The sequence below is a fragment of the Thermobia domestica genome, chromosome 17 (genome assembly GCF_964235325.1).
Source record: "Thermobia domestica chromosome 17, izTheDome1.hap1.1, whole genome shotgun sequence".
Lineage (NCBI taxonomy): Eukaryota > Metazoa > Arthropoda > Insecta > Zygentoma > Lepismatidae > Thermobia > Thermobia domestica.
Window position 1 is genome coordinate 156,012,279 of NC_137470.1, and position 13,086 is coordinate 156,025,364.

General features: G+C 35.3%; 1 long non-coding RNA gene across 1 annotated transcript in view; it reads left to right on the forward strand.

Moving 5' to 3' along the window:
* Positions 1–4,529: 4,529 nt before the first annotated feature.
* LOC145673779 (uncharacterized) overlaps positions 4,530–13,086 on the forward strand; it is a 33,225-nt gene continuing 24,668 nt past the window's right edge. The window contains exon 1 of the long non-coding RNA XR_014128809.1: positions 4,530–4,629. This is a non-coding gene — a long non-coding RNA (uncharacterized LOC145673779). The remainder of the gene's footprint in view (positions 4,630–13,086) is intronic.

Consider the following 13,086-nt stretch of genomic DNA (forward strand, 5'->3'; position numbering starts at 1 on the left):
AAAAGGATGCGTAAGAAGGCCCTTATTTTCGATTATATGAGCATTTGTGTTGATTGAAACTAAAAAAAAACATACAAGTATTTCAGTATTGATATTGATATTTTTATTGCTGCTATTTGGATTGACAATATAAATAGAAATATATATGATACTACTGCATATATTATAGAATTATGTATATAAGACAAATCAGCTGATAAGGTGATGCCGAAAAAGGAGTTGTGATGTAGAACACTAACATTGTTTCTTAAGAGTCGCCTTATGCATCCTCTTGCATTGTTTACTTAATATATGGCCAATCATGTCTTGAGGATGTGAACTGTGGCACATTTTACGTACTGCGACGCTTACAAGGGAAGAGAGGGAGATTATATATCGAAGTGGAAGATGGTTTATACACCAATCGAAAGCACTAATGACGCCTATTACGAAACTGTAATAAAATTTTTCCGAATGCATATACTGTGCGAGTTATATGAATATACAGGGTGTCCAGAAAATCCCTTTTCCCCCATAGAAATCACAAACGATGAGACAGATGCCAAAACAAGGAAACATGTGTTTGATCATTTTAAAAGTACAAAGTATCAAAGCAAAAATTGTTGCCCAGGGCCACCCGTAGAGTCCCATGCGGGATCCAACTCAAAAATTGCAAAAGGTAGGTAGTTCAAGAAGCATATCGTTGGAAAGCTGTTGGGAAATGAAAGAAATCGGAACAAGTCTCAACTCTAAAATTACCCTGTGCAAAATGGCGGCCGGTCAAAATGTCAGCGAAAACGTCATTGTAAAATCTATGGTCATCCTCTTCCCCCCAAAAAACTGAAACTGTGAGACAGATATCAAAATAGGAGAACATCTTTTCAAAAGTACAATTATTGAAAGTAAAAATATTTGTCCCAGGGTCCCAGATTTGGTCCCACTCAAAATTTTCAAATGGCAAGGGAAATCAAGTAACATATCGTTGGAAAGCTGTTGGAAAATGAAAGAAGACGGAACAAGTCTCGACTCTAAAATTATCTCTGTAAAATGGCGTCCGATTAAAATGTATATACATCTTCCTTTCGATTCTCCGAGCGCATTCACTTTCTATTTTGCATTTGGCACTTGTCATTGTGAGACATTTACACGTATTCACTGTGATTGGTACAAGATTTTTTTTTTGAATCATTTTATATTTGATAATCCAGACAACGAGCATAAGTACCACTACTGTACAATCATAAATAAGTAGAAGTAAGAGTCGTTATTTCTTATGGCTCCAACTTTTACTTATTTATATTCGTGGTTGTATATATTACACGTTAACTAGTCAGATCTATACTCAAAGATGTCAAATGTTACGTCTTTTCTTTTACTTATTTCTTTATTTGCTTTTATTCTATTATATTGTTTTTATTTACTTAGATATTACTGGGCCCTAAAAGCAGAATCTCACAGTATTGGCATTTCTTTTATTTCTCTTGCGTACAAGAATTAAAGTGAAAATAAACTAAAAAACGGATACAGAAAGAAGAACTAAAACGCAAGATGTTGGCATGGTCTTATCGTAGAGCGTTCAAACTTGTTCCATCTGCCTTCATTTAACAATAATTTTAAATGATGTGCTACTTGACCCCCATTGCCATTTGAAAATTTTGAATAGGAACCCATCTGGGACCCAGGGACAAATATTTTTACTTTCAATCATTGTACTTTTGAAAAGATGACGCAAGTGTTTTCGCTTTTTGATATCTCTCTCACCGCTTCGTTTTTTTTTTGTGGGGGTGAACATAGACTTTACAATGTTTCTGCTGACATTTTAAACAGAGGCTATTTTATACAGGGTAATTTTTAGAGAGTCGAGACTTGTTCCGTACTCTTTCATTTCCCAACAGCTTTCCAACGATATACTTCTTCACCCGCTACCGTTTGCAATTTTTGATTGATTTGATTTGAATTTGAGTTTAACGTCCCTCTAAAGCAGGGAGGCTATATGAGACGTGAACTTACTTCTTAACGTGGAATCCGAACCACATGAGCTCCCACCGGGAATCGAACCCGGGTCTTCCACGCCAAAGGCGCGTACGCTAATCGCTTAGCCACGAAGGAGCTTTGCAAGTTTTGAGTTGGACCCCGCCTGGAACCCTACGGGTGGTCCTCGGACAACATTTTTTTGCTTTGATACATTATACTTTTAAAATGATTAAACACGTGTTTCCCTGTTTTGGCATCTGTCTCATCGTTTGTGATTTTTAGGGGTGGAAACAGATTTTCTGGATACTCTGTATATTCATATAACTCGCACAGCATATGCATTCGGAAAATTTTTATTGCAGTTTCGTGATAGGTGTCATTAGTGCTTTCGATTGTTATATAAACCATCTTCTACTTCGATATATAATCTCCCTCTCTTCCCTTGTTAGCATGTTAGAAATGAACTACTGAAAAAGTGAATAAAATCTTGATGTTAAATAATTTGATATTATCCCGAATTAAATTTATTTTATGTTCGTTTCAGTTACAACGGGAGTTTCAGTCAAACAGCTTTCTTGCAACTGAGTCAATCAATTTTTCATTTGACCGCAAGTATTCTTTTTAAAATCACATTCATCTTTACCAAACTAGATGTGAATAACACTGATGATAAAGAACTGCATCCTCGTCATTTTTCCGAGAAGAACAAGAAGAATAGCATTTAAAATTTATGATGAAACTTGAAGAAATAGTTATTCTTCTCACAGTCTGTGTTAGAAATACCAAACAGATTATTAGTACGAATGCAGAACAAAATTCAAGAGGACAAACCCTAAGGAAAATTCAGACAAAACGGACTAAGTTCAAACGAGAGAATCATAGGCGCAGATTAATAAAAGAATTATTACTTTTTTTCTTTAACTCTTATGCATCTAAAATGTTATCTGAAATTCTTCACTTTACGGAAATAACATTTAAAAAAAATTTGGAAAAACTAATAAAAGACGTAAGACTGTTACAGTAAGTACATATTTCACATTTTTATCTTTGCTTTAAAAAAACTTGATTTGTATTTCAGAATTAAAATAAATATTCATACATTACTCAAAATTAAAGACTGCTATATGCTATCACTCAAGAAGACTTCTTAAAAATCAAATAGCATCACAGTTACTTTTCGTAATTAAAATGAATGGTCTTACGGTAATATGTTAAACGTATTTCAAATGTATTAAAGGTATAATAAATAGGAATACCCAGAACTTTTCAAATGGGTATGTGTGAAAGTAATTAAAGCTAATCTGAAGGGCGCCGATCCTGGGGGGCCGGGAGCGACCGAGCCCCCTCAAAGCTCATGTGGGCCCCTTATTGTATTTATGAATATACAATATTTGGCATAATTTGAATGCAATTTGTCTTTAAATCCTTATATATATACCTACCTTCTGCATCTGAATGCCCCCCCCCCAATTTACGGAAAAATGGGCGCCCTTGGCTAATCTGCGGTTTTGTTGTAAAATTTTTACGTTTTATTGAGTTTTCAGCATTTTAAAAGAAAGAAAAAGTTACTTCAGTTGAAAAAATACAGATAACATTTTAGAATATAAGACAATTGAAGGGAAAAAATAATCATATAGGGTGTGCACTGGTGCATCAAATATATACTCCCGTGATTTTGTCATCGTCAGAATTTTCCTTGTATTTGACAGCTTGGATTTAGTTCCCGCCCTCGTTACAACAGCCATTTTATACATGAATTCCGATCTGCATACAAACACGCTAGGAGTCAAAATACAGGTTTTCGATGCTGCATTTCCCTAAAAATTTCCTCCTCGCATAGAATTCCCTGTCTCCAAAGATTAGGCAGAACGGGAATTCCTGTTCTGCCTCAAGGTAATTTAAAATATTTTCTACAAAGTCCTGGAGAGCTTTAGGTAGGACAAGAATGATTTTTTTAAAATATTGCACCCCCCTAGTTGAGGGTGTAAGGAATTTTTCCGGGGAGGTGTCCGAAAATTTTAGCGGGTGCTGGGGGATGTTAGGGAGTGTAGATAAATCACTGGCATGTAGGTTTGAATACCACTTGAAAAATGTCACCTTATGTTGGGTTGGTAACATTGTTAACCTTACTCATAACAGACTTTGCGAAATATTGTTCTCTTTCTCTTGATATATATATATATATATATATATATATATATATATATATATATATATATATATATATATATATATATATATATAGTTTACAAAATTACAATACCTCGAAAATTCGTTTACTGTTGTCCACGAGACGAGATTTAGAACTGTCTCGTCTCTAGAAAGCGTGGAAATAGTGCTAACTCGTCTCGAAAAGTATATACGATTTTATTTGAAAACCTATGTCTTCTTACGTGTCTCTTCACGCAGATTCTATCTTGCTTCGTCTTATGGGAAACACTAATACCATACGATACAATTTTCTCACATGTATATGCAAAAGACAGCAAGGCGAAATTCTAAAACAAAGAAAATCGATTTCCTAATTACTTACGTCTGGCAACACTGTCAGCGCAACTGTGTGGTGGTACTGCACAATAGGTAGCAGAGGTGTATCAAAACATATATAAAAATTGCTAATTTGTATAGCGGATAAGAACATTAGAAATTCTTAGGCAACTGGTGCAAAAGATTGAAGTAAGTATTCACGAAATCGATTTACGTTGATTTCCAATAATACAACTTTCTCGAAATTTTCTTCTATATATAACGAAAAACAACTCACGTAATGCACCTGTGTTCTTATGGATTGTACATTTTTGAATTAGCAATGACTTATTTCGGTACGATAATTATGAAATACATAGACAGAAACATGTTAAACATTTTCAGTGATTTCTTAGCAAACTCAATATTGGAAAGGTATTTCAAAAAAAAAATCTAAAATATCACCGAAAGATGCGAGTATGAAGACTCATTTTAATTGTTTTTATTACATGTTAGAAATTCAATTATTTGTCTTTGCCAAGTGTTCCTAGGAATTTTAATTTTATAGGAACCATCCCATATGCACCTATAAACTAACACAAGAGAAAATCAGAAATTTAGAATAGCAGTTACACCACTATTCTTATTTTTTTCTGCTTTCTCTGGTTTGCCTCAATCGTGTTTGAACATGTGTGTGATTTGTGTAGGTAGCATTTTGTTTCAATATGTTATAGTATGTTTTAGTATTTTTCTCTCTTACTCAGACCCAAATTTGTCAACACAAGTGAAACTTGACAACATTGAATCATATTGAAGGACTCCTTATTGAATGGAAAGGCCACGTGGAAAAGACAAGCTATGTGTTGATTCACTTTCATGGAATCCATCCTTGCTTCCTGTAAACATGTTCAATGTTGCAGCTCCTTCTGTTTTGTTTCTAAACTCAGTGGCTTTTAGGGCCGGAATGGTTAACTTACGTGACGTGGTACTTTCTATACTCGAGCGGAATGCCGGAGGCAGCGGTAGCACAATGGTAGAGTGTTCACCTCTAGTGCTTGTGGTCCATGGTTCGATCCCAGCTCGCGCCGTGTGGACTTTGTGGTGGACAGACACCGTGCTCGTGGGTTTTCTCGGGGTTCTCCCGTTTCCTCCCACTTTCTTCATTCCACCATTTCACTCATTTCTCATAATCACCGTCTCCTTTAGCCTAACCGGCATAACCGTGGGACGTAAAACTTAAAGATTAACCTCTCTTTTAAGAAGAATCCTAGGTTTGCCCGCAGCTCACGTGAATAGCATTATGTTAGTGTTTATTTTACGAAGGGTTTCTTTTTTGCTCGATCAATTGTTTCGCTATCATCACCAATCGCTTGCATTAACCATCTCCAGCCCGAGTTTTCGTGTGTGATGGAAAAAAAATTTACAGCATTTCCTTTTGCAATGATGTCACGCTATAGATCCTCTGTTTGGCATCAAAGCGAGTAAGTAGAGGCACCAAATTATGAGATTGACCAGAGCGAAGAGTGTAATGATTACATGGGGAAACTGCATGAATTATTATATAGATTTATGATTATAAATACTAAGTGATTCCAAAAGTTATCAACGGGCTGGAAATCGTATCCTACAGAGCTAATCATGGGATATTAAAATGGAATTAAATCTTTTATTTTAACGAAACACACATATGCCATTTAGGCTAAGACAGACTGATGATCAAGGCATGTGAATCATGATGAAACAATGGTGAAATAGGAATGTGGGAGGAAACGGGAGTACACCAAGAAAACACACGGGCACTATCTTGTACACCACAAACCAGGTACCCCATGTAGTCAGAGGTAAGGATCTAACAATAAGTCACCATTCTACCTGGGATATCGAAGATTTCATTTAACCTCATTAGACATAGTCCTATAATTTAATTGAATGCGAAACACATATTCTCTCCCTTGCAACTGGATCCCCGAATATTTAATTTGGATTTGATTTGTTTCTAAGTTTAACGTCCCTTTCGCTATATGAGACGGGACTTGCTGATTAACGTGGAATCCAATCCACATGCACTGAGAAAAACCCGTTCTGCGGACAACATTATATTGTACAAATATACAGAATCCTCTTGCTTACTACAGAAATCAGTATGGAGCATACGTTACCCATATGCTATATACGCACTGCCCTTAGATGTTACATCATGCCGTTGTAGGATTCTGACATCTAACAGTTTTCCGTATATCACATGTATATACTAATGTTACAGTTCTCAGCTATATGTTATATACGTACGTTTGTATATAAGATCCCGACCACCTATATTGTTTCATACGAAAAGTATGTATAGATGGAACACTTATACGGAAAGTATTATAAAACATGCGTTTTCAGTTATACGTCTGCTGTACGTTAAGTCCAAAAACTATAGGAATTACGCATGTAACCTACCTTTTTAAGTACGCCACCTACAATTTTTTCTCAGTGTGAGCTCCCGCCGGGAAGCGAACCCGGGTCTCCTACGCTAAATGCGCGTACGCTAACCGCTTAGCCACAAAAGAGCTCGAAGAATATTTAAGTATTTAATACAAAACTAGTAGTAGTCTTTTGCATTGCAATTCAAGTTACCATTTATGCCGTTATTAGCGTTACATACATGCTTAATTTGAGCATAATTCGATATGTTAATTGGCAACATTGAAGTACATATTCTCATTTTTATGTACAGGAAATTATACGGCATGTACAAAGGTTTAAGGCATTCTAGAAAAAAAAAAAGTGTTCTGGTGAAGCTCATGTGTATCAACGGTCTTGATAAAATGATTTTATAAAAGTGCTGGAATAAGCAGAAGTTGGCTTAAATAAAGTATAGAAACGGTACTTCTAAACAGTACTGAAAAAAAAAAACAGTGTTTGACCACTTCTTTTAAAAACTACATTTTTGGTCATTATTTAATTAGTCCAAAAATGTCATGAGATGCTCTTTCAGTGAGCAGAAAAGTGTCTACAATGTTTCCTAAAAGTGATTAATAGAAGTGCTCTAAAAGGATTTAACACCAACCTGAACCTCCAATGTATCGAATGAGTATACGGACAGAAACGATTTGAAAATTATGTAAATAGCAGTGTGTAATGTTCTAACGCTGTTTGAAATTAATTTCTGTGCCCATATACTCCTTCGACACATCAGAAGTACAAACACATTTTGAAAACTCACAAGGAAGCTTGTATTAACCACTGTTATGAGAAATTTCTGACATTTTTTGTTCATTAATAAAACACTTTAGTATAGTTTTGGATATGTTAAAGCAGCCATGTGCAACAGCCGGCTCTTGGGCCTGTTGCAGCCACTAAACCCTTTCGTCCGGCCCACTTGATCCGTTATTGGACTTATATCTCTTACGTAACCTCTTAACCTGAATTGATTTTTTTCCCTGGATAACTGATATCCACCTTAAAAATACCCTTCGGAAGTTGGAACATCCAATTTACCACCGAAGATTGAGAGACTAGTACAAAACATGAAGGTCAAGTGTCCCACTAAAATATTAAGTAACTTGTTTTTTCTGCGCTTTTTTAGTAAGTAAATCTTTTGATTACAGTTATAGCAGTTTTTCGGTTCCTGTAGTGCTATTGTTTCTCCATTGAATATAGCTATTGAATTCTTGTGAAAGTGTAATACATTCTCTTGTACGGCCCTCGACACCAGCAGGTCCTTTATGATTCTCTGTTCCAACTTGCACTTGGCTTTGTTAAAGAATGACCAAAAAAACCCTTTCTAAAAAAAAAAGTTCAAATCATGTTCAAACTTGACTTGGTTTTTCTAGCGTGAAATTAAATCAATGTGAAAAAAACTCCCGCTTACACCTAGAAAAAAACTGTTATCCTTATCTTGTAAAGTAACTGTTGAACATGCAAAACTTAACTGTGGATACGCTTTTGAAATATCATTCATATGAAGTAAAAAAAAAAAAAGGGGGGGGGGAGTTCTAGCTTCTACTTTATCTTATTGTGTGGCCCCGCGTAGCCTAGTCGCTAACGCTCTCGCCTTCGGTGCTAGTGGTCCCGGGTCCGATTCCCGGTGGGGGCACTCGGTCGAAAAAGTGAAACTGCTTTTTCAGGCCAGCCACTCTGAATGATGTTTTCCTGGTCTTTCCTCATTCACACCAGGTAAATGCCGGCTTTGTACCTACACTATAAAAAATTTCATGGGTAAATTTACAAATCTGTTTGCCATTCCTCTATGTAAATCAATTTACACCTATAAAGTAAAACTACTAATATGAAATGCTGTAAAATTACATTTTTTCAATAAAACTATCACATTTTCTTATAAATTTACTATAAATTTGTAAAAAAAAAAAAAAAAAACCAGTAAATTTCGTCTCCTTTCCCCGGATTGTGTGCTCGCCGAGGGACGTCATCCCTCAAACACGTGAAGGGGTAAATGGCCTTAAATACCGAAAGCCCAGGAATCTAAATCCTTTATCTTCTTATGTTAACAATTAAAGAGTTTATTTGTGCTTAACGGCAATGTAATATTCGGTTAGTGTGCGCGCCTTTGGCGTGGGAGATCGGAGTTCGATTGCCGGCGGGAGCTCATGTGGTTCGGATTCCACGTTAAATCAGTAGGTCCACGTCTCATATAGCCCTCACTGCTGAACGGGACGTAAAACTCAAAATCACCTCAACTCAACGGCAATGTAACATTTACAAAAAGTACTTAATAGAACAAAAGTTAGTATGAAAGTGAAGTTAGTTCATACAAAGCTTATCAAGTTATACTACACACTAAGAATAAGTCTATGTCAATAGCAAAAAAATGAGAGAACAGAATCAGTAAAGGATGAGATGAAAAAAAAAAGTCTCATGTAAAATTTCAAAATTTTTACACCAGCCCTTATCTAACTCAAGCATTCAATTATTTAGAATCTTTTAGTTACACAGCAGAAAGCGGGAAAATTACAGTTTTCCAATAAATTAAAAAAAATCAATGTATCTCTTTGAAACTAAAGATTGTTTATTTCCAAAATCACTTTCTTCTTGAATCGTACCGTATCACAGTTCGGTAACAGTAAAAAAAAATAATAAGATTCATCAAGGTTTAGTATATTTTGGTATATTTTTCACCGAAAATTTGTCAACTTGATACTTAATCAGAGAACACTGACACAGGTACCACTTTTGGTAATAAAGTTTTTTTTTTTTTTTTTACGCCCTTCAATTTATAATGAAGAATTTCCGAGCAGATCTAGATTGTGTTATTATCATTTATGGTTATCTAACACTTTCCTAGAGTAGAACATCGTATTAAGTTCATTGGGTACATGTATACTTTAGGGGGGTCGGAAATTATCATTTTTGTTTTACAACTTGCCAATTTTATCAGGCGTGCTGATACAAGAAGATTTATTTGCTGCTCGAACTGGGAGTGTGGAAATTTAACTGAACGATAGTGAGAGAAGACAGAAAAATGAAACAAAGGGATTAGGACACAAGGGCAATCGCTGCAGAAGTAGGCATGTAAGGATTACGGTCTGAAGGCACACGGGAGGCACAGCTAAATCAGGCGACCAACACAAAGTAATAATAAGTAATGCTTGTACGACTTACTTCAATAATTAGTTTCTTGTGAGATATCGTAGGCCCTAATTAGCTTCTTTCGCACAATAATATTTATTTCTTATAATTAATATCAGCTCTAAAACTGTTTTGCAAAAGTGTTCGTGTTTCGTGATTAATTTACAGTGTAATATGATGATTTGTACTTAATAATAGTAACTACAAATACATTTATTAATCTATATATGGCGTCCTCAAATATTGGCATTCGTTGCTTTGAGGACAATCCAGGTATAAACTATAGCGAACTATGGCAGTAAGTGAGGCCATAGAACAGGTTCTATGTAGTTCGATTGAGTAGCCAAATGTTGAAGGAAAACCATGCCAAAACATGTGTAGTGTCTGCATATATTTACAACATACAAAAAAGGTATCAATTTTACTTTCCAAGATCAGACCACATAGGTTAAGAAGACGGTAGTAATGGGAATGAATGAAATGCTGAAATTAACAAGAGAACCCCGAAAAAAACATACCCCCGGTGTTTATCATTCACAAAGCCCACTTACATGTACAAATAATGATTTCTCTTGTATAATGTTACACATTACAATCGTATTCACTTAACCCTTTCGGTACGTACCCACACGATTGTGCGGGTAACAACTACAATCAATAATAATTATAAATTTTGGCGTTGCATTTTATTTCATTGGCTGCGGACGGCTTGCCATAATTTTGCAGGTTACATGAGTTGTACAGATGTGTCAATCCCATACGAGCGTGCTTACTTGTTTTGTTCGCGGTTGAAGTTAGGTGTGGATTTATAAAGATGTTAAAAATTTTCCCGTCCCGAAAGGGTTAATAAAATTACATTTAAAAAACATTTTTCTGTTTGAGAATGAAGTACAGGGTGAGGCAGTGTTAATAATTTAATATTAATAACACATGATATGCAAGTAAATTCTTATTATTTATTACTTTTTATCTCAATTAGTAGTTATAAGTATGTCATTTGTTAATTTGTAAATCAATGTTCGATTGGGCTAATTAACGTTTAAATATGACTATGTTCAAATTGTGTCTCCTGTGGCGCCTTTATCCACTCAGTTCTGCAAACGAACCCAAAGTAAATAAAAAATAAAATAAAAAATGTATTTTGAACTCGTTTGGGTAGGATCCGCCTCCTGAAACTACTAGGTCATTCTTGTGTAATATATATCAATATACAAAAAATATATAAAAAATATAAAATATATGTAAATAATTTATATATATATATATATATATATATATATATATATATATATATATATATATATATATATAAGGGTGGTCCCAAACATTTTTTTTGCGAATTTAATTACGCATAGTTGCTATTATTGTTCGTTTTCTACAAGTATATTTCACTGCAAAAATTCAACTCAATTGGATAATGTTTAGGAGTCGCTCAAGTGACACGAAGTTGTGCCATAGGATGCATATAATTATGTCGTATACGAGACATATTGGAGGTTTAAAAATTCAATCCTTAGAAAGTAAATTGTACTTTTTGCCCTACAAAATGAATTATTTATTATTATTATTATTAAACTTGCAAATAGCTATTACCAAAATTACCATTTATTGATTTAAAAATAAGTGAGATAGGTCTACCTCTAAATATGCAGTTCCTGTTCATTTTAAACAGAAAAAATAAGGTTATTAACAAAGTTGGTAATTTTTCAAAATGCTCTTTCGAGCGTCTGAAACACGCTTTCTGTGGTCCTCAACAACCTGAATTAGGCTCTTCATTTCACTTTCTTTCTTTGTGATTGACTCATTGAAATTGGACATAAGGGCCACTGAACGTTCAGCAGCATCGTTGACAACCTTAAGTGACTCAACGATTCGTTTCTCCTTTTGGACTTTGTCCGAGTTACTCCAGTGCTCGGGATCACATTGGAACATGACATTGATGTCAACTCGAAGAGAACGTAAGGCGCAAAGATAGGCTGAATTAATCAAATCATGAAGATTCTTTGTTTCTAAGCCGTGGCAGTCTGTGAGTTTTATGCCTCTTGAACTCCAATTTTCTTCACAAGCCTTAAGACGGTTTATAATAATCCGTTTGTCCTCGAAAGATAACTTCTCAGAGAACAGTGAAAGTGGAACTAACTCTGCTTCAAGATATCACAAGTGAGTTTTAAACTTGTTCATTGCAGATTCAGATACAGATTTACTCACTATGGCATATTGTTTGATCTACTTGAACAGAAGTAATTCGTTGACGGGGGTCAACATGTCTTGGGACACGAAATCCATGCTTTCATGTATATGAGACTTGCAAATAAACACACTTCCCGCAGATTTTTTTCTCCCTTTGCCTGTAAGATTAAACATTTCGCAGAAAATTTATATCTTGAAGCAGCATATTACCTTTCCCATCCAACGAGCCACATGGTAAGCACCTCGTGACTTGGTTTGGTATGGTAGCCTAGGACCATATTATGTATACACGACTCCAAAAGTGCATTACCTCCTGCAATTCTCCTTTTCCTGCAATAGCAGGCAACCCAAAAAGCTCGCCGGTTGGGTTGGTTGCGAATTCGAAAGGCGTTGGACAAAACCTCAATTTTGTAACAAATATATCAGTGTGGCAAACTGCAAATAAGAGAATAAAACAAATTGTTAAAAATGACAACATTATTATTGTGACGGAGTTGGATGACATCAAAAGTTACAAAATGATCTTACTTAAGCAGTTCAAAGAAGATGAATGGCAAGAAACAGATATCAGAGAAAACCATTTCTCCACTCCCCCCAAACAAGAATCTCATAAAACAGAAAAAGGTACATAATGTAAAGGTTTAATATAAAAGCCAATCCCAAAATTTTCAAAGCTGACACCCGAAAGGCAAGAACAACTGAACCAAAGTGAATGAAACTGTGCAGAGATATTGCAGACGTAAAATGGGGGAATCCGGGTTTCGAATTTTAACGGAGAAAACGGTTGGGTGGTTCACGGACCCCTCCAAACATTTGATCACGAAATATCGAACGTGCTAGTAACAGTATGTCAGATTTGTGTAAAGGACATGAAGAATTGCAACGAAACTTTATGTATGGACA